Below are 20240 nucleotides of genomic sequence, written 5' to 3'. Positions count from 1 at the left end.
AATTTAACCTCTCTATTGTCTCCATCTCTTTACCTGTAAAACGAAGCTGGTGATAGTATCCATATCATCAGATTATTATGAGAATTAAGTGAATTAATACATAAAAATCCTTAAACAGTGCTTTGCATATAGTAATAAATATCAGTTGGTGCTATGCAACTTTGGCTGTTTCCTAAATTCTAAGGCTCGAGTTCATCACCTATAAATGGAGATGATGCCACCTATGATGTAGGGTTGTTGGGAGGACTAGAGAAATGCCTAGCACATGGCACATGCTCAATAAAAAGTATTACTAGCGTTACTATTACTACTACTGTTGCTAATACTATTACCACTGCTGCCACTAGTACCACAGACATTGTGTTGGACACCTAAACTTGGGGCCTGCTTTCAAGGATATCAGCCAATAGAAGGAAGGCTCAGTGCATTCAGGGTAGCCATATATGCTGAGGAGGACTTCCCCCAGGGAAGAGTAGGGAAAAAGCATTCCAGGAGGGACTGTCACCTCTAAAGGCAGGAAAGCACCCAAGGCAGGCCCCGAGCTAGGAAGTAGCTCAGTCTAGGAGTGTGTTTATCAGAGACGGAATAGGGGGAATGAGAGAAGGCTGGGCCGCAGGATGGAGAAGAACGAGTAAGTGCATTTTCTCCTCTGGCTTCACCAGGCGTTCAAAAACAAGTAAGACTGGACAAATTTTAGTAGTTTCTTCTTTTAACTACCAAAAGGAATTTTTTTTGAGTGAGTGTTTGTTGTTGGAGACCCAGGAGCCCAGCCCAGGCTGACCAGGGCTCCCTTGCAGCCTACAAACGCAGGGAAAGGTCAAAAGTAAACAAGCCAAAAGTAGCCAGGCCAAAGGCAAACCAGAGGATTTTTTTCTTTCTCCTTCTTCCAGGCTCTGAAAGGACTGGTCTCTAAAGTCTCTATTTCAAACAAAAAGAACAGACAGTTCCAGCTTCTAAATACTGCCAGAGAACAACAACCACTCTTTTTAGAAGGAGAAAAAAAAAAAACACCACCCACCACACACAACTTTCGGCCACATTTTTTTGCCAGCAGCATTCAAAACCATTCCTTTGAGTTAGCCTAGAGGAGTCCTCAAAAGGTGAAAAAACTCGTAGCTACAAAGTACATGCCACTAGGAAAGGCAGGGCCCTGCTCATAGGCAGCTGACTGGCCTGGGTGCCCAGCCCGTGTGTTCAGGCAGCAGCTGTTTGTGTTTACCACTCACCACCTTGAAGCAGGAAGAGAGGGTTTGTTTCCCCCCAGCGATTGCCATTCTCCTTTTCCCAAACTCTCCCAACCCCCTCCCCAAATAGCAAAACAGCTCTGCCTGCCCCTGAGCTAAAGGAATCCAATCACCCAGAAAGGGAGACTTTATGAGCTTTCTGGGGGCTCTGGGCGGATGGAAGGGATTAAAGCGAGGTGTGCTTTATGTCTTTTGTAGTTTACTCTCCGCTGCCCCATGGAGTAGCCAATTCCTCCTCCCCCACCCCAACAGGTCTGCTTGTTCCTCTTGGTAGGTTCTGTTTTTCTTTCCTCCCCGGTGGTTTTTCGTGAGTTGGAGGGAAGAGGCAGTAAAACTTCATTTCAGATGTATCATAAAACTCGGAGAGGCTGGCCTGTGGCAGCTTCAGGCAGGTGGGGTAGGCTCAGCTGTTGCAGTAGCTCCTCTGCAGGGTGGTATGTATTTGGAGAGGCTTCCAAGAACTCTACCACTACTGGCTGGGAAGGCCGCAGAGGGCACAGCCCAGTCCCATCTTCTCTAGGACTGGTGGTTCCCATTAGCAGTGTAAAGCGCTTTTGTTAAGGAGACTCAAACTCCTTGGTATAGTTAATATTCTTAAAATATCTTTCTAATGGTTTTGAAATTTTTCTTTACTATAAGTTTTTATATCATGCAGTCTAACTGAAGAATAATTCATAGCCCAAGTCCTGCAATACCATGGACCAACCAGATCATAACCCTCCCAGAGTTTTCAGAATGGACTAAACAAGCAAGTCACAATAGAAAAACACAAACGGGCAATAAACATACACAGAAGATGCTCAATCTCTCTAGCAAAGTAAAGCAAATGTAAACAACAAGGAGATATCATTTTCACTGGGATTCACTAAGATTGAAAAAAATGTAACTCCAGTGTAGGCATCACTATGGAGGACCAAGAATTCATAAACATCAATGATGAGCGTGCAAATTGAAAACTGCCTGACAGGTAGTTTGGCAATACACATAAAAATAGAAACATGAACATGACCTATCAATATCACTTCAGGAATATATCCTAAAGAGATAATTTGATAAGTTTGGAAATCCATGTAAAAGGATGTTCATTACGGTGTTTTTTTCTGATAGTGAAAAAAAAAAAAAGACAGGAAAATGCATGAATGAGTTTAATGGAATAATTTACGGAGCCACTCTAATTCATGGTGGTGTTCTTCATTTATGAACACAGTTATCCACAACAGACTGCTGAGCGAAAAAAAAACAAGGCCACAAGCAGCAAGTACAACGTGATCTTGTTTTCTAAAAAATGGCATGCCTGAGTATAAATAATGCACATCCTGTGTGATATTCAGAGGGTTGCACACCAAAACGTTACCTCTCTCATATGATTTATTTTTATATTTTATATTTTTTATTTTTTTCGCCTACAGCCCCCGGTCTTCCTAGGTGGTCTCCCATCCAAGTACTAAGCAGGCCTGACCCTGCTTAGCTTCCGAGATCAGACGAGATCAGGCGTGTTCAGGGTGGCATGGCTGTAGACTCTCTCATATAATTTAAATTGACTTTTTCCTTTATATTTTCATTTTTTTAAAAATTCATAAAAATAAAAATGTGTATTTTCATCTTGGGGAAATGAAGTCTCAAACCACTGGACAAATCTGGCCCTCAAACTGTGACCGATAAGCCCCATAAATTTTATTCAGTCTAGATCTGGGGAGGTTATCTACAAGAAAACCATGGCCCAAATGATATTACATCCAGAACAGGGGAGGGTGGATGAAATCTCCGGACACATATGGGTGACTTTAGCTAGAGAATCTAGTAGACCTGCAAGCCCAAGTTCTACTTTATTTTCCGTTGCTTCTAGAATCAGGTGGTTTAGGAAGCTGGTAATATAATAGTGAGCTAAATTTTTCAGGCAAATTGAATTTTAGACAATATTAAGGTGAATTTTAAAATGCTCAACTGACTTTGAAGACATTGGAGCTAACCTACCATTGAACAAGATTTGTATCGATGTTTTCTTTATTCAATATGAGTAAAACAACAAAAAGATCTCCTTAAACAGGCAAAATAGGAAATGAGATGTAAGAACTAGTCTCACCAAAACAGGCGAGCCATCTCTACTATTCCTGAGAAAGGTTCGTTTGGCGCTGCCTCTACCCCTTTAATGACGAGACAGAGTCCTATTCCCGTGTATCACAGTCCCCTCCATAGTCAGAGAGCTCGCTTCACTGGAATTTTTCCTAAAAGGTACTCAGGATCTACTCTAACAATAGGAATATCTTCTCATTTTACAGAAAGGGAAACTGAGTCACACTGAGACCAAGAGGCTCACACAAAGGCATATCAAACCTCAGAGCCTGAAATCAAACTCCCAGTTCACAATTCAGTCCTGATTCCACCGTCGTGTTTTCTTTTTCATACTCAATTCGTGAGTGAGCCCAGACGCTGGCCCGCAGCTTTCTGAAGAGCTGACCTGGCTCACCTTCCCCACCAGACAGCACAAGATCTTCAGGCTTTTAAGCTTTTGAGTGCCCAGGAGTGACAAACTTCACTTTATAGTTTAAAACATATTGGAAGATGCAAAAGTTTTGTAACAGGCACACTACCTATATAGCACCACAAATAGTAGTGACTATGGCTCATTTTTCTAATATTCTTTATTACTTTACAAGTAATCTCTTCATCAAGAAAACAGTACCACTACAGTCAACATTTCTAAATAGCTTTTTGTTTCATGGAAGTAGTTATGAGGAAGGAGCACATATTTGTTTGTTTAACATCATGAGTGGTTCTTATATTGTGTACATGTGACCTAAGTACATCTCTTAGAGACCTAGGACCTTGGGGTACCCCACATGGTTTCACCAGTTGGGTGGCCTCAGCTGCTTACAAACCTCTTTACAGATGCATAGCTATGCGGACACAGGGAAGGTCATCCTGAACCATTCCCCCAGAGTGACAACTTTTCAGAAAAATTTTAAGTGAAACTTTGACAATTCTATGATCTTCTCTCCCTGCTGCAACAACCAGACAATGACCTAGGCCACAACACTCTGCTCTCTGTCTGTCATAACCTGGCTCCATTTCCGTTTCCAAATGTTTATCCTCTCTTCTAGATGCCTGGAAGCCCACTTTCCTCAATCCTGGTCTTTGATATCATCTTGCCCAGTGCAGGTCTGAGTTTCCTGTAGCAGGCCTGGTTGTGGAGGGAGGAAGGCACAGGAGAAAAGGTATGCACCCCTCTGCGGCAGCACCCTAGCCCAATTCCAGCACTCCACACGTGTCCTCTCCACTACCCCATGCCCTGCACCTACACACACACAGACCCAGTCCAGCGCCTGGGACAAAATACCAAGGAAGCTACTCTGCTGGCTCATATGGTCTCACTAACTTGCAGATGAAGATGACTTTTTGAATCCTTTTTGAATCCACCATTACCATTGATGCATCGCTTTATCTTTCTCTTTGGGGTTAAACTGAGTGGCCATAATTTGTCTCTAAACTTTTTAAAGGGGAAGTTGGGGAGCAATTATGCCAAGACAGCAGGTGTAAACTGGGGCTGACCTCAGAAATCAGGATGGTGTTCACACTAGGTCTAAGGAAAGCAACACAAAATAAGGACAGGCTAGGGAAGAGGCCCAGAGGGGGCTGTTTTGCTCTCAACCTGCTTTCTGACACTGCTAGTAATAAAAATCCTTAGAAATTTCCAAAGAGCTGCATGCTTGCTTCAGGAACTGGGAGGATGAGGAAAAGTTTTATGACCAAACTTGTAGGCTAAACATCTGACCGTGCCCCTTAGGCCCCGACTCAACCAGATTCCTACCTGCTGGTAGTAAAAGCAAGGGACACAGACTGGCCAATCCTTGGGGTTCTCAGAATAAAAAGGGACCAAATAGGTTCAGGTGCAGATCTAGAAGAGTCTCAGGGAACTCGTACTTGAAAGTATCCCAGAAACCCCTGAGATTCCCTTTCTGAGCCACTAAGCCCCTCCCCAAAGACAACAACGGTGGACAGTCCTATTTCCCAGTGCCTGGCAAGTGGGATGGAAGGAGGGTGGAGAAGAGTCCCCAGGCCCACGCCCTAGGCAGCAAGCAGTAAGGGAAATCTGTCCCTGTACTCCAAAGTCCTATTGAACATAATGTCTCACAGTAAGGAGCCTGGTCAATTAGGTTCTCTGGTGGCATCAGCCTAGGAACCTAGGTACTTCTTTTGGAAGAGTGTTTTACAATTCAAACCACCTTCTATGTGAACTCTTAGAGCCCACCCACTAATATGTTGGAAGGGGTTTTTGCATGTGGACAAAGGGGCAGGCTGCTCACTTCCCAGGTTCTTGTTAGCTTTCGGAATGTGTCCGTACGAGGCATGAGAGCTAGCAACAGGACGAAATATTCACTCTGGCATCCTCACAACTGATAATTAATAGCTATAGAAATACAGCAGCGCACAGTTGTTCAGGCCCTCTTCTTGCTCCGTGCTCTCTCCCCACCCAGTCTTATCCATTAATTCATTTTACCATTCATTCATTCATTCAATTACCATCTATAGAGAGATGACTCTCAAATGTTGATCTCCAGCCCAGATCTCTTCACTGAGCTCAAGGCTCCTGTATCTTCCTTGTATATCTTCTCAGTATTTCAAAGCCATCTCAAATTCAATGTCTCCAAGGCCAGGACCTTGAATTCATTCCCTTCTCTTCATCTCCACCACCATTACCTGAATGCAAACCACCACCAATATCCCACCCGGACAATCACAACTGCCTCCCAGTAGGACTCCCTGTCCGCTCTCTGCCCTTCTAATTCATTCGCTACATTGCAGCCAACATGATCTTTCCAAAAAGCAAGCCTCATCTCCTCACCCCACTCCTTGCTTGAAACAAGCCAATGGCTTCCCTTTACTCTTGGAATAAAGACGAATTTCCCACTTTGGTTTGATCTCTGAGTCTCTAGTCAGTTGCATCTAACACTTGCAATATCTCACCTGTGTACACTCTGATGCGTCTTCAGGAAATGGTCTCATCTAATCAATGACTACTTTCCCGCCAAGGTGCAGAATAGCTCCTCAGCAAAGCCCTAAAAAGTATGCTGGATTTTCCTACAATGCTCTCTCTTAGCCAACATACCCCTCTCCTTTGTGGTAAGGATCATGGCTATAATTTGTCATTTGCTTTGGTCTTCTTTGACTCGCGGCTGTCTCTTCCTCTAGACTGTAAACTTTGTGAGGACAAGGGCTTTCATTCAATACTGAATCAAGAAAGAGAGAAGGGAGCACGCAAGGGATGGGCTTATTCCCACACTCCCTAAACATGTTCCGTACTTTTCTACTTTTGAATTTTGTTAAGGGTGTTCCCTTAGTCTAGCAGATACTTCTCCCTCCAGTCAGTTAAAACTATTTCTCACTCAAAGCCCAGTTTAAATGTTACTGTCCCATGTCTGCCCTTCATTTGTGGCATTCTTTGAATCTGGTCTTGATTAGGATGATATATATATATACAGTCACCTTTTGAGAGGGTCCAGGTCTTATTTATCTCTATATTCCACCACCACCCATCACCAACCTCTGGGCTTAGGACGATGACTTCCACAAGTTTGTTAAAAATAATTAAATTCAGTGGAGACAATGTCAATAAGGTTGGAGCCATGAAGGACATATTCCTTTCCTAGTTATGGGACGCCAAGTTGTACAGTCCACTGCCCAGTACCACCCTATTTATGACTTTACTGAAGCTGTATCTGTTTCTCTATCAGATTTCTTCTCGATTTTGTCAGTCTGCCCTGAAATTGACTCTAATATGTTCAAAATTTCTCCCCTTAGTTGCACCATAAGGTAAAAAAATTTAGTCTTTGACTAATTGGCTCAATCAGACATTTAGGCAGCAATATCCACTTGATTGATATAACCAACTAAGGCTGTGCAGCTGTAGGCATTTCTGCTAGACATTAAAAAAAAAAAAAAAAAGAAGAAGTCAAACAGATATAATTCTTACCTTCTAACATACTACTATCTAAAATGGAGAATGATTATCAGCCAAATACTTAAATGTAAGCATTAAGTAAGGGTGTTCAATGGGTTTGATGAATGCAGGTGAAGGGAGCTGGAGACCCTGAGGCAACCATCACCTCCCCTTCACTAAATCAGGGAAACGTCTATCTTCACTTAATTCTATTTACTTAACACGAGCCTAAAGAAAACTTGTTTTACTTTATCCATCTGTCTCATGGTTGCCACAATATAATTTTCAAATGAAATTTCTAAATGCAGACCACACACGCTATTTCAGTGGACCTAACATTGATTTATGCTACGGCTGGGGGAAGGGAGGTACTCTGAAGAAAGATGCTTAGCCAGCAGTTTTCTGACTGCCAGCTTTTGCTTGCTCTGCTATAGCAGCATGCAGATATAGTTTAGTGTCTCAATTACTTTTGGATTGCTTTTGGCCCGTTCAAGAGTCATATCATCTCTGCTATACCAAGTAGGCATGAAAGTCAAAACTGTGATTCCTAAGACAACCATGGTGATAGAATATAAATTAGAAGGCCCTTGCTTGCTTAGTCTTCATCTGAAAACATCACAATGCAATTTGTTGGACAGATTCTATAATCTGCAGATGAAGGCAGTTATAGGGCTCAAGTTTATCCAGCGTTAACAAGCCCTAATAGTCTAGTTCAGCTCAGACATAACAAACGGAAATGGCTTTAAATTATCCTTCCCTAGAGACATGATTTCATAAGAGAACAAACTCTATATGCGCACAGAGAGATTTCCAATGTAAACATGTGGTGGAAGCTAAAAGCTGCAGCCGGGTTTCAAGCCTGGATATGCCAATGGCAGGGTATTTGATTTCAAAGACACCGATTTCCTCCCAGTGCAATAGCACGCACACTTTTTTTGCTGACTACACTTTGAACTGCAAAAGACACACAAGCTTGCATATATGTGTAATTTTATAGTTTTCTTTCTAGCTAGGATATTAATAGATTTTACTTAGCCTTTTCCATGCGTAAGTATGACTGGGATTCAGATGCTTAAGGGATAGAGTTCCTCATGGAAAACACAAGGCTCACTCATCATCTGAGCTGGCTGAAATGTAGACTGGCCTCTGAGGGTTTGGGAAATGCAAGGTGAACAAGTTGGTCTTCCATGTTCAAGAGAGACATCAACCCAGCTCCCTCTGATTATGAAAAGTGAGGAAAGGAGAATTCTCTTGCACTACATGGAGGAAAGATCATTCTGGATTGTTACTTTTGGGCTAGTCAGGTCTTAAAAGCCTAAGACCAAGATTTTGCAATGACAATTCTCCAATATCCATTAGGCCTATGGGCCAAACGAGGTCTGCCTCCTGCTTTTATATGACTTAGGAACTAAAAATAGTTTTTATATTTTTAAATAATCGAGAAAAATAAAAGAAAAATAATATTTTGTGATATAAAAATTGTAAGAGATTCAAATTCAATGTTTATAAAGTTTTACTGGCACACAGCTATGCTCATTTGTTCATGTATTGTCTCTGGCTGCTCTCACACGACAACGGCAGACTTGAGTAGCTGCAACAAAGACCTGAAATGCAAGGCCTAAAATACTTATTATCTGGCCCTTTACATAAAAAGGTCTGTTGATCCTGGATCTAAACTATGAAACAAAAGCAGTATTAATCTTCAGTTGCCATTTTTGTTTATTTTTAAACAAATCATTGTATTATGCCTAGGAACTCACAAGTGACTTAAATATTCTTTGTTTTTTTACGAAAACCCACCTATCTGAAGTTAAAAATCTTTGTATAGTTTCCCTCCAAAACGCTAAGTCACGCATTAACCTGAGATCACAAAGTCAAATGAATTTAAGAGCCAGGCAGAAACCACAACTAAGTAAGAAATCTTAATTTTTATGAAAAATTTTCTGAATTTGAAAATATTTTACAACCCCAGCCCAGTGGCCACTAGCTTGAGATCTCTGACTTAGACCATGAACAACACATCGTGGACTCTTCCCTTTTCAACCACTGACAACCGTAACAAAATTCTCTGTGCTTTGCCAAATATTTTATATTTTTAAATAATTTTTTAAAAATAAAAGTAGTCCACATTTATTATCGGAACATATCAAAGAAGGTATATTCATTTTTATGACATCAATGACTTTGAACTATAAATCCTCTGAGGACTGCCCTTTTCACTGAACTTCTGTCCGTGCCCTCCTACAGCACGGGCCATGCAATGGCCACTTGGTAAACACCTGCTGACTTTACCACTGTTCTTTGCTTCTTCTCTCTTGCCCTGTTGCTTTTCAGAGCCTGGATGGAATATTAAGCAGATTCATTTATTTCATCCCTGGGGAGATGCTTATTTAAACTACGCCAGAGAGATGAGGCTCTCTAAAGTTTTAAAGTCCTCTTTCAGTCCACACAGATATCCTCTGCTTGGATTCCCACGCAAGCTTTCTGTGTGTAAGTGTTTATAAGACGAAGACCGAAAGTGACCGACAGCCCTCTGAACTCTATAGGGACTAAGGCTGCCAACGTCAGTAGCTGAAACTACTGTAGGCAGAGCCTACTGCTGTTCACAAGTCTGCTTCTTAAAGCCAAACCTTTGCAATACGGCCCCTGTCCCCACCATTTTGTGGAAGCAGCTAATTTTATATCCTCAAAGTTATAGGAAGTAAAGGAATACTGCTAATGAAAATTCCTAAATTGCTATTCTGTCATGCATAGAAATATACCTTTAGTCAACAAACATTTCTGGAACATTGCTAAAGTGTCAGAGACAACAACAGGAGCACAACTTGCACTTAGTCCCCAGCATCTTTTAGTTTACTGTTGGCAAATAGTGTGGTAAACAATTCATGAAAAAAAAATATGTTGAAGACTACAAAGCAGAGAGGGGGAAACAAGGAAGAGAGTGCTTGATTTTTCCTGAGGGTGAGTTGTCAAAAGGCTTCAGAGAGGAAGTGGCACTTCGGTTACATCTTGAAAGCTGAGCCAGTTTTGGAGGATGGAAGAGGTAAATTATAAGCAAAAGTGAAGAAACAACCCCCAAAATGTGATATAGTCTAGCCCACAAGAGATACTCTGAGTATTTCACAATATGTGTTTTGGGGAAGGAGGGGTGATGGAGAAATGAGGCCAAGAGAGAAACCATTCAGAGAGAGATGGCTGGAGAACACAGCAGCTGCCAGATCCTTGAGGTCCCTGCATGTATGCTAAAGAGTTTGGACTAAATCCGAGAGGCAGTAAAAAGATACTGAGAGATTTCAAATACGAGAGTAACAGAATCGCACTGTTGCATTAGAAAGAACACTTAGGCTATGATTCAGAAGAGGGAATGGAGGACTATAGAGTGGGACTGCTGGACAGGTCAAGGCGAGAGAAAATTGAATGTATGAACTTAGACACTGAATGTAGAACTGGATGCGAAAAGTATCAAGGAGGAAATCATGATGTTGGAGTGGATGTCTGGGGAAAGGGGCAGCAGAGAGGAAAGGAAGTCCAAGTCGATTCCCAGGTCTTTGGTTTGGTGAAGGGATAACTGGTGGAGCTATTCACCCAGAGAAAGAATAGAAAAGAAGGAATAGGGTCTTTTTTTGCTTGTAAATAACAAAAGGAATCAGTGCCTTCCTGATTATAATCTAGGCTAGGAAATCATATTGAATGAAGTTGTGCTTCAGGGTGTCTTAAAAATTCATTTTCTGTCCTATGGTTTTTGAATGTCATAAATTAGATTATTATATGCCACGAAGCCACCTTAAATCTGTTTTGGACAAACAGGACGAACAAATAGAGACTCATGGACATGGACAATAGACTAATGGTTACATGGGGGGGGGAGGGGAGAGGTAGATGGAGTAAAAGGGGTCAAATATGTGGTGACAGAAAGAAATCTAACTATGGGAGGTGAACACACAATGTAAATATATATATGCCTTACTGTTAAAAATCTTCAGCTGAAAGTTATCGGATTCCGTTAACCAATGTCACCATAAAAAAGTAAATAAACAAATTTAAAAAATAAAAAAATCTGTTTTAGAAAAAGATGGGCTATAAATAAATAATATATAAAATACCAAGATGTTGACTTCTTAAATCCATTTTCTGCACATATCCAAAGACAAATATAGGCTCTTTCTATATTCCTTTATGAGGATTGAGGGGACCATTAAAGTGTACATCTTTTTCACATCTGAATTCTGAATCCATCAAAAAAGAAACAGAGCGGGTAGACGACATGGCTTGGGTGTGTAGCACCAGTGCGCTTCCACCAACTGGATGAGGCAGTGCTCCTCTTGCCTCTGTGGCCGGTGGAGGACCATAACTGAATGTGACCATAACTCCTTCCTTACCCCAGACTCACCAAGCAGATGTGTCTGCAGAGGAGTGATGAGGAAGCAGAGAGTGGCCAAAAGTGGTGCAGAGAAAAACTCTTCCTCATAGAGAATAAAGACTTTCCCCCTAATGCCCTTGTCTAGCAAACTTTTTATTATTATTTTCCTAACTTAAGCAGTACATGTAGAATCTAATTCCATTCAATAAGCATCAAGTGGCGTTTGTGTTCCAGGAACTGGAAATAAAGAGAAAAAAGACAAGGTTCTATCTTCAAATGTTCACACCCTATTTCAAGAGGATAGATCTGTAGGAGGAGGATAACCGAGCGACAGAGTAGCGGGGTAGGCAAAACATTTGGAAGCAAAGAGGAAGTAATAATTAGTTGCAACCTTGGGGATTGGAGAGAATATTAAAAAGCGCCTTGAATTTTTATTCTCTCACTACTTAGAATATTTTAAGCTGTCATTTCTTTTTCACTAGGGAAGGTTTTTCCTTTGCCACAGGATGTGAAAGCGCCTGGCGTGAAGTTGTGTAATGTATGGATGGACATCTCTTCTTTCTGCCTACTCAACACCTCTTCCCCCTTTTCTGGTAACAGAGCCTTCCTTTCCTTTGGGGCCCTGTCCTCCTGCCACGGGAGCCAACTGGACTCTTTTGAGGGAGTACTGACTCAAGGGCAGAAAGGAAAAGGACCTAATGCCTTTTGAGATCCTAAGTGATAAGAACCAGGGAAGCCATTTTGCCACCAGGTGGCAAAACCTACTGAGAATAAAACCGATAGGAAGAAAGCAGAGCAGAGAGATGGAAATAGTGCTAGAAACAATGACATTGTTGGAAGCCCAGTTAGATCCACTCCTTAGACTTCCCGATTACATCAGCCAGTAAATCCCATTGGGTCTGGTACTTGAAACCAAGAGCCCTGGATAATACAGTATTTATCATAAGCTTACAAATTACCTAACAATATTACTCATAGATTATTCCTACTGTACTTCTGACCTAAGATATTAAAGCTGAGACTTCTACAAAGCTTTTTGAAGACCCTCATGGCTTTAATGCTATAAGATATATTCTAGGAATTGCCGATTATTCTACAAATCAGTGTCATTTAATGATGAAGCTACTCTGATACAATATAATTTATCAACTATCACTTTTAGTTTTTATTTTTCCCACTATATCATTCTTACAGCTCAGCCTTCACTAATATATGTTCTGATTTATTTGATCTATTGTGCATTTTTTTGGCATTACAATTCACTAACGTATAATCACATTGGTTCTTGTTGTCCTTTAGAGACCAAATTCATTTTCAGTTCTAATGTAGTCATTAACATTGTGCTTTATCTTAATGTTTTCTCTGCCCAGTTCATCTTAGTGGCATCTGCAAGGTTAAGTCACCATCCATATGTGGAAATTATTGCTTTTCACAATCCCTGAAAGTGAAAATATTAGTAAAATTAGAATTTTAAATCGTAGGAATGACTAACCCTCTGTTTACTCAGCAGTAAAACTGCGACAGTAAACCCTCTTTTCCTCTTCTTACCCTGTAAGAATGAAATGGGACAAGTTAAGAGCACGTGGCGATCTCTGCACAGCAAGGGTAGGAGCGTCACCCATTGCTTTTTTACTTCCTCTACCGAATTTTAATCTCTTAGAGACAAGTATCACGGATGTCTTTGGCTATCCCACATATGCAAGTTGGTGGCAAGATGATAAAAAGAAGAAAAAAATAAAAGGTTATTTACTTTCCTTGGTAACTCATTCCAATGTTCCAAAAACCACCTGGAGGTTATTTCTAATAAATATTTCTAAGTAAATACTATTAGCAAAATACTACTGAATACTAACCCTTTGCCAGACACTATGTTCTATTCCTCCTAAAAGCACTTCCTCTTTTTTTAACCCTTGTGTAGACAAAGAAAAAGCAGGAACCTTTTCTGTGAAAGATCATTACAAGGTTACATCTCAGCACTATGATAAACTATTTCAAATCCTCTAAACATTCTTTATTTTGATGATTAAAATTATATGCATTATAGAAAATGACTGTCATTTGACTGCTTACTCTACTAAGGAGAGGCAGCTTTCCCAAGGCTCTAATTTTCTCAACATTTAAACTGATTCATATTTATAAGAGAGAGAACCAGGTACAGAGAGAGGACAGTGTGTTCAATGTTTTAGTGGTATCCGCATGATTAAATCACCCCTCATATGTAGAAATTGCTGCTTTTCACTTTCCTTAAAGGTGAAAACATAGCAATAAAGCTGAAATCAGAAATAAAGTTATTTGGTATAGATGGAGAGTAAGAATATGGTAAGTGTAGAGAAACCTGTCCTAGGCCAATCCGACCTTCTTGCAGGAATTCAGATTGAGAGATGCTATTTAGACTGAACGAGGACATATGAACTTGGGCGGCATGTTTGGCCATGTGCTCACTAAGCAGTGAAAGTGGCCGACTAAAAGAGTAAAAGAAGGAAGCAGATATACAGAGAGAAACAGAATTCTGAGTCCACAAGGTTCTGAAGGGAGCTAGGCAGAGAGAGGGATATGCCAGGAGAGGGAGTGAGACTAACAGCCTGGGTCCTCATCAGGGCTGTAGTTCTAGGCTCTGGTCTCTCATAAAGCCCAGATGGACCTCATGCCTTTGGGTTCTCTTGCTCCCTCATGGCAAATTCCTCTTTTTTGTTAAGACAATTTGAGTGGGTTTCAATTATTTACAACCATGAGATTTCTAACCCGGGCAATAAGACAGTGGTCTTCAATTCTAATTGAGCATAAGAAAGCTGTAACGTAGTTTTTAAAAACAAAAATACCCCTGCCCTGGTTTCTGATTTCAGCAGGTCTGGAATAGAACCCAGGCAGCTGAAATTTTAAAAACTCAACCTGAGAACTTAGGTTCATGGAATGGCAACCAGTACACAGCAGAAAGCTTGGCATCGAAGAGGAAAGGACATTTCAGATCAAGATAACAATGGCAAAAAGGGAAGACAGAACAATAGGATGCAAGAGTACACGCCACTTCCACAAAGAGGCATGCAGTAAATGACTCATCTTAGCATCTACTTCCACACTGAACAAACTGCGGTCAACTTTAGTCATCTGTCATGAAAGAGATTTAAGGTCCCAAGGGTACGAAGTATGTCAGGTTTAATTCACATATCAATAAACTATACCTTGCAGCTTTAAATCTAAATCATTTTGGTACCTAGAAGCATCAAATCTTAAAAAACATTATTTAGCTGGACAATTATAGGTTGCAGTGATGGGCTAGGCACAAATGAAAACAAAATGTGGGTGTGTGCAAAAGAGGCAATTAAATGGGAATTTGGTATAGAAATTCTCCCTTCCACAGGAAGAAATTGAGTCAAAAGTTGATTGTATTCATCTGACAGCAAGATTAACACCCAAATTATGGAATAACTTTGTCAGTAAAACTATAGATGAAATTGCCCTCTTATTATTTTGACAAAGGGATTTATCTTAGGTTTAGAGAATGGGTCTTTTCTGAGGTAGATGAGAAAGATTACTATAATATTTATAAAAAAGTTTTTTCAACAACCATAAAACATTTATAATCTATAGAAATGGTTAAGAGGCATGGGGAACAAATAAAGGTAAGTTTAGCTCTCTTGCAAATGCTGGGAATGATTTCTCCACCAGTGAACGGGCTGGCGTCTGATTAATATACAACAGCGTGAGTTTCAATAAATCGATGCAGAGAAAGAGGATCTGATTTGTGACTTAGAAACCTCCTCTGTACAATAGACACAAATTTGGTAGTGAGTAGAACTCTGTCATTATATTATGTTAAGGTTCTAGGCACTTTTGTCAAAATGAGTATATGAATTTGGGGGATATTCCTTTCTTGAAAAAAAGGTCAAGAACTTGCTGGTAATTGACTGGAGAGCCTCATGATAGCAATCTGGGTATTGGACAGTAAGACCCCTAAAGATTGAGTCTTTTACTTCTCTAGTCAACTTCATTGCGTGATATCTCCCATGTGCAGCCCCATGTGTACCAAAAAGGGAAGAATAAGTGTTGAGTGAAATACAATGAAAAGGAAATATAATCACTACCGCACATTTGTGACATTGTTCTGGACAAATAAATGATCTTACTTTTTTGAATTATGCTTTCTTAACTGCAAAACTGAGACCCATCCAAGTCAAATACAAAGGAAGATACTAATGACAGCTGTGAGAGATAGGTATGTGGTTTAAGGCAAAAGATGGCAGAACCACGATTAAATAGTCAGTTTCGTCAATAGTTTGTTCTACAAATGATGCAATAATTGCTAACATTTGCTGAACACATATATTATCCACCATTCTCACATATTACATTAACTCTTTTAACCCCCATTAGAGTCCCAGAAATAGGTTCTCTTACTATTCTCACTTTTACAGTGGCACAGGGAAGTAACAGCCAAGGTAAAACAGCCGGGAGTGGCAAAGCCAGGATATACACCCAGGCCAATGTGGCTTCTGACATATGTCTTAATCTCTATGCTACTCTGCTTCAGAGAATGTAGTGACCATACAGACTTTTCACTTCTCTCCTCTGAGTCTTTTAAATTATTGTTGGTTCAGTGGTCACAGCCATAATACCAGGCCTGGGTGCTGCTTGTCCACAGTGAAGGCTCCGTAGAAAGGATATGTAGAACTTCCATTATTTCCCATATATCAATGCTTTTGTTACTGGGAAATCAGTAGTCACAGATTCTGGTCCCTACTCTACCTTTAATTAGCCAGGTGAATTTGAACGAGCCTCTCAAGGCCTTCATTTCCTCATTTAAATAAAAGAATTACATTAGATGATCCCTGAAACTATTTCCAACTCTATGAAATGCTATGAAGAAAAAGAAAAAGATTCGAGGCCTCTTCTACAACTCTTCACAAGGTTGGGCCTTATTAGCACCACCTTCATAGAGCTTACAAGCAGCTCTAGGCAGATAATTAGTAGTGGTGAAATCTACTGCTATCGTAAAGAAAAGCTGACTGTTTCAGGACTGAAAAGATACAAAGCAGAAAATTACGGAAGAACTAAATAAAGTATGCTGATTATACTAGGCAAATGCATGGATGGCTATCTTCCTTTTTAAATTTGAAAAAAATACGCAAATACAATAAAGTACAGGGGCAAATATAACAAACGTTGTTTCTATATCTTCATCGCTTTTTTTATTTTTAATTTTGTCTTGTATATTAAAAAATATATCAAGTTGAAGTACCATAATCACATTTCCTTCTCTGGGTGAAAACCGTTTTCAAGAATTTCATATTCATCTTTCTAGTCTTTTTAAAAGAAATATAGTCTTTTTCGTATATGATCTTATCTGTGAAGCATAGAGCACCTCTAAGGCGCACATCTGAAACTGTATTCACTGGGTTGTAGTGTTTGTGCCTTTTCACATCTAAATAGATGCTACCAAATTATTCTTCAAAGTGACTAACCAATTTTCTCACTCATTAAAAGTGTGAGTCCTCGTTTCTTCACATGCTGATCAACAGAGTTTCACGTGCTTGTTTAAATTTTGTATTGTTTTGAGTTTTGGGTTTTGGTGGGATTTTTTGAGGGGGAGGACAAACTGATGGCTAAGAGTGTATCTCATTTTCATATTAATCTTTACTTCTATAATGACTTGTAAAGTTCAACATTCAGTTTTCTTCTTCTAAAAATTGCCTTTGCCCATTTTTCTTTTGGGTCATCGTTTTCTTATTTATTTGTAGAATACAAACATGCCTAACATCTTAAGGCTAGAGAGTCATAGGTTACAGACTAGTTTGGGAGCCCATGGTTGCCCCTGATTGGGCTGACAGGCCACCCAATCTGTTGGTAGGCTTTGTAGCACAGCCTACATTCAATAGCAGAAAGAGTAAGATCATTCTATTGAGAAACCAGCTAACTTGTTACCCAGCTGGGTGAGTAGGTAGTAGACAGAATTCTTGGGTTCTTTTTCAATTGCCTTGCCATTGTCCTGGTCATCCTGCCACTCTACACCTCTATTTCCTAGTCAGTAGGAAGAAGAAATACATACCAGCCTTTTCATTATCTCTCATGGAGTCACAGAATGAATGAAAGAGAAAAAGTCTGGATTCACTTGAGCTTTCTAAAGAAAGGTTTCCCACAGATGAGATGATTTAAAAATGTTTCTTCTCATCTCATAAAACATTTAAGAACAGATGAAACAACTGAATTTTTTTTTTTAAGGCATTTAGCCCAATTTTTCTACACCTTAATTTTCTTCTTCTGAGAAACTGGAAAATATTTTTGTTTTTTTTGCCCTGGGGCTAATTAGAGAAGGCCTGCAGTTAGAAATACAACAGATGTAAAATGCTCTCTTCTGTGAGGGGAGTGAATATGTGGCCTGAGCTCCTTCCCCAGGAGAACTTAGATCTTTTACCATGGCTGCTCCATGGCGCTGTCCCTAACTTTCCCAGTGGAAAAGAGCCATGCACCCTACAGAGGTTTAGAAAGAAAACAATGCTATGAAAGGGAGCTTAGTCTCTTTGGGTTTTCTTGAAGTAATGATCTCATGTCAAGCCTTGACTGTTAAAATGAATTATATTTTGATTAATGACCTTTATTCTGTTAAAAAAATAAATGACCAAAGTGTGTGTTTATATATGCAGAGATGTATATTATACGTATGTGTGTATATCTCATTTGTGTTTGTGTGTATATACAGAGAGTGAAAGGGCCAGCTGTCTTAGCCATTTACATCTGGGGAAATGGGTGGGTAATACAGTAAGTTCTGTTGAAAGGAAATTCTGGAAGAGAATCTGATACCCCAAATCATTCAACAAGACAGGGTTCAGAGGGCAAGTGTGGAAATAAACTCAGAAACCAGGTTCTTGTTTCTATATCAGTTTGATTAAAGTAAACATATAATGTGCATCCTTTTTGGAAGTTAGGTTTTTGTTGCTATTGTTGTTTGCTTGCTTGTTTGGTTTCATTTTCCAATTGATTTTTCTTGCATAATTCAATTGTGAAATGAGTAGGAATGGGGTATTGTAAGGTCCCTTTCTATCAAAATCACCAAATTCTTCCCCCAATACTTTCAACAACAGGTTTTGGACTTGCCAGTCTTCTCTCTTCCTACCTATTCCCTATAACTTGAAAAATACAGATCTAGAAATTATCATTTGAATTTACTTAAAATAGCTGATTATGAAGTCAGCCAACCTCTGCTTATTAGCAGATTCACTTAAAGGCTGGAAAGCCTCCTGGGTAAATTACTTTTAAGTGACCATGTGGGCTCCATGAAGGGGAAATGACTGCTGGTGTGTAATGTGTGGAAACTGCAGCATCTAAGCCATGTGGCCAAGGAAATTGCAGAACTCAATTGTGAAGCTAATTAGTAGATATGTACATGCATGAAAACTACAGTCAGAGGAGCCTGTACTTACACAAAGCATCATGGGTTGCCACACAGCAGAACGGAATGTAATGGCCCAAGTAGTATAGAAGAAAATGGAACAACACATGGCCTTTAATAATTTTTTTAACCTCACTTTTCAATAAGTCTAAATCCATCAAAGTAATACTGCCACCAAAGCTATTGTGCTTTAGGATAGCTTTCCCATCTATAAAACTAGCATTGTTTCTCTAAGTTAAATCCATTTTCCTGAGTCTTGGTTTGAAGTCTCTGAATCTAAAATTATGCCAGTCAAGTTATAGTAGGAAATAAGCCAGATATTTCCCAGAGCCAACATTAAATGCTCCTGACTCAATATGGAACCATACACTTAATTCTACTCCTCTAAAATTACTAGCATGATCTGTCTCATCTATATAGTTAATGCAGAAATTAATTATGATTTGCTGCCTAACAGCAAAAATGAAAGAGTAGAAAATAGAAATCTTATCATTACTAGGTATTTCCTGGTACCTCCATGCACAATGTTTGCTTCTTCAAAGGCACATCATGAATGCTGGAAGTAACTACTGGGCAGAACTACACCCAAACCAAACCAGCCAGTGCGTTCACCTTACCCATTAAGATGTGCAGCAAGTGGTTCCACAATTCTTTTGATAAGCAAATTCTCGATCTAGTAATCACAGAATCTTAGTGAAGAGGAATTTTAAAGGACACATAGTGAAACCTCTCACCCAGTACAAGAATCCTACCTGCTTGAAAAATCCTTCTTTTGTGCAAATGAAATTGCTAAAGCAATTTTCTCTTAATGTACTCAGTGGAGGAGGAAAACATCTGCTACTTTTTTCTGTATAAGAACTCTTTCTATACTTAAATACCATTTATTTTCTCCCTTCAATCTTCTTTTCTTTAGGTTAAATAGCCCACTTTCATCGTTCTTCAGAGATCTGATTTTCCATGCTTTTAATCATTTCAATTGCTTTCCACATCCTCTCAAAATGCAGAAGCCCAAGCTAGGCATGAAAGTTGAGCAAGAGCTTTGCTACTAAGTGTCTCATTAATGCTGAACATGGTGACTCAGTTTTATGCCAGACTCCTGTTACCATAGCGTCATCTTAGATTTTAAAGTGTGCTTAAAAATATATGTGTGTGTGTGTGTGTGTGTGTGTGTGCGCATAAAATTTTACATTTACATATATATGCAAATTGATTCTTTACTTGGACCTCTTTATATTATCAAAAAATATTTTTAACATTAACTTGTTTAAAAGTGAAACACCCTCAAATCATTTAGAATGCTATTTCTCCTACGGT

At 39.7% G+C, this 20240-nt stretch overlaps 1 protein-coding gene and 1 pseudogene across 11 annotated transcripts in view; both read right to left on the bottom strand.

Annotated features, from left to right (window-relative positions):
• Positions 1 to 20240, bottom strand: part of RAD51B (RAD51 paralog B) — a 488946-nt gene that overhangs the window by 92822 nt on the left and 375884 nt on the right. The gene's annotated exons all lie outside the window — the stretch shown is intronic.
• Positions 2645 to 2763, bottom strand: LOC112482440 (annotated as a pseudogene).

Source organism: Pteropus alecto, unplaced genomic scaffold, assembly GCF_000325575.1.
Source record: "Pteropus alecto unplaced genomic scaffold, ASM32557v1 scaffold276, whole genome shotgun sequence".
NCBI lineage: Eukaryota > Metazoa > Chordata > Mammalia > Chiroptera > Pteropodidae > Pteropus > Pteropus alecto.
Note: the sequence above shows the minus strand (reverse complement) of the source record. Positions and strands in the feature narration are given on the sequence as shown.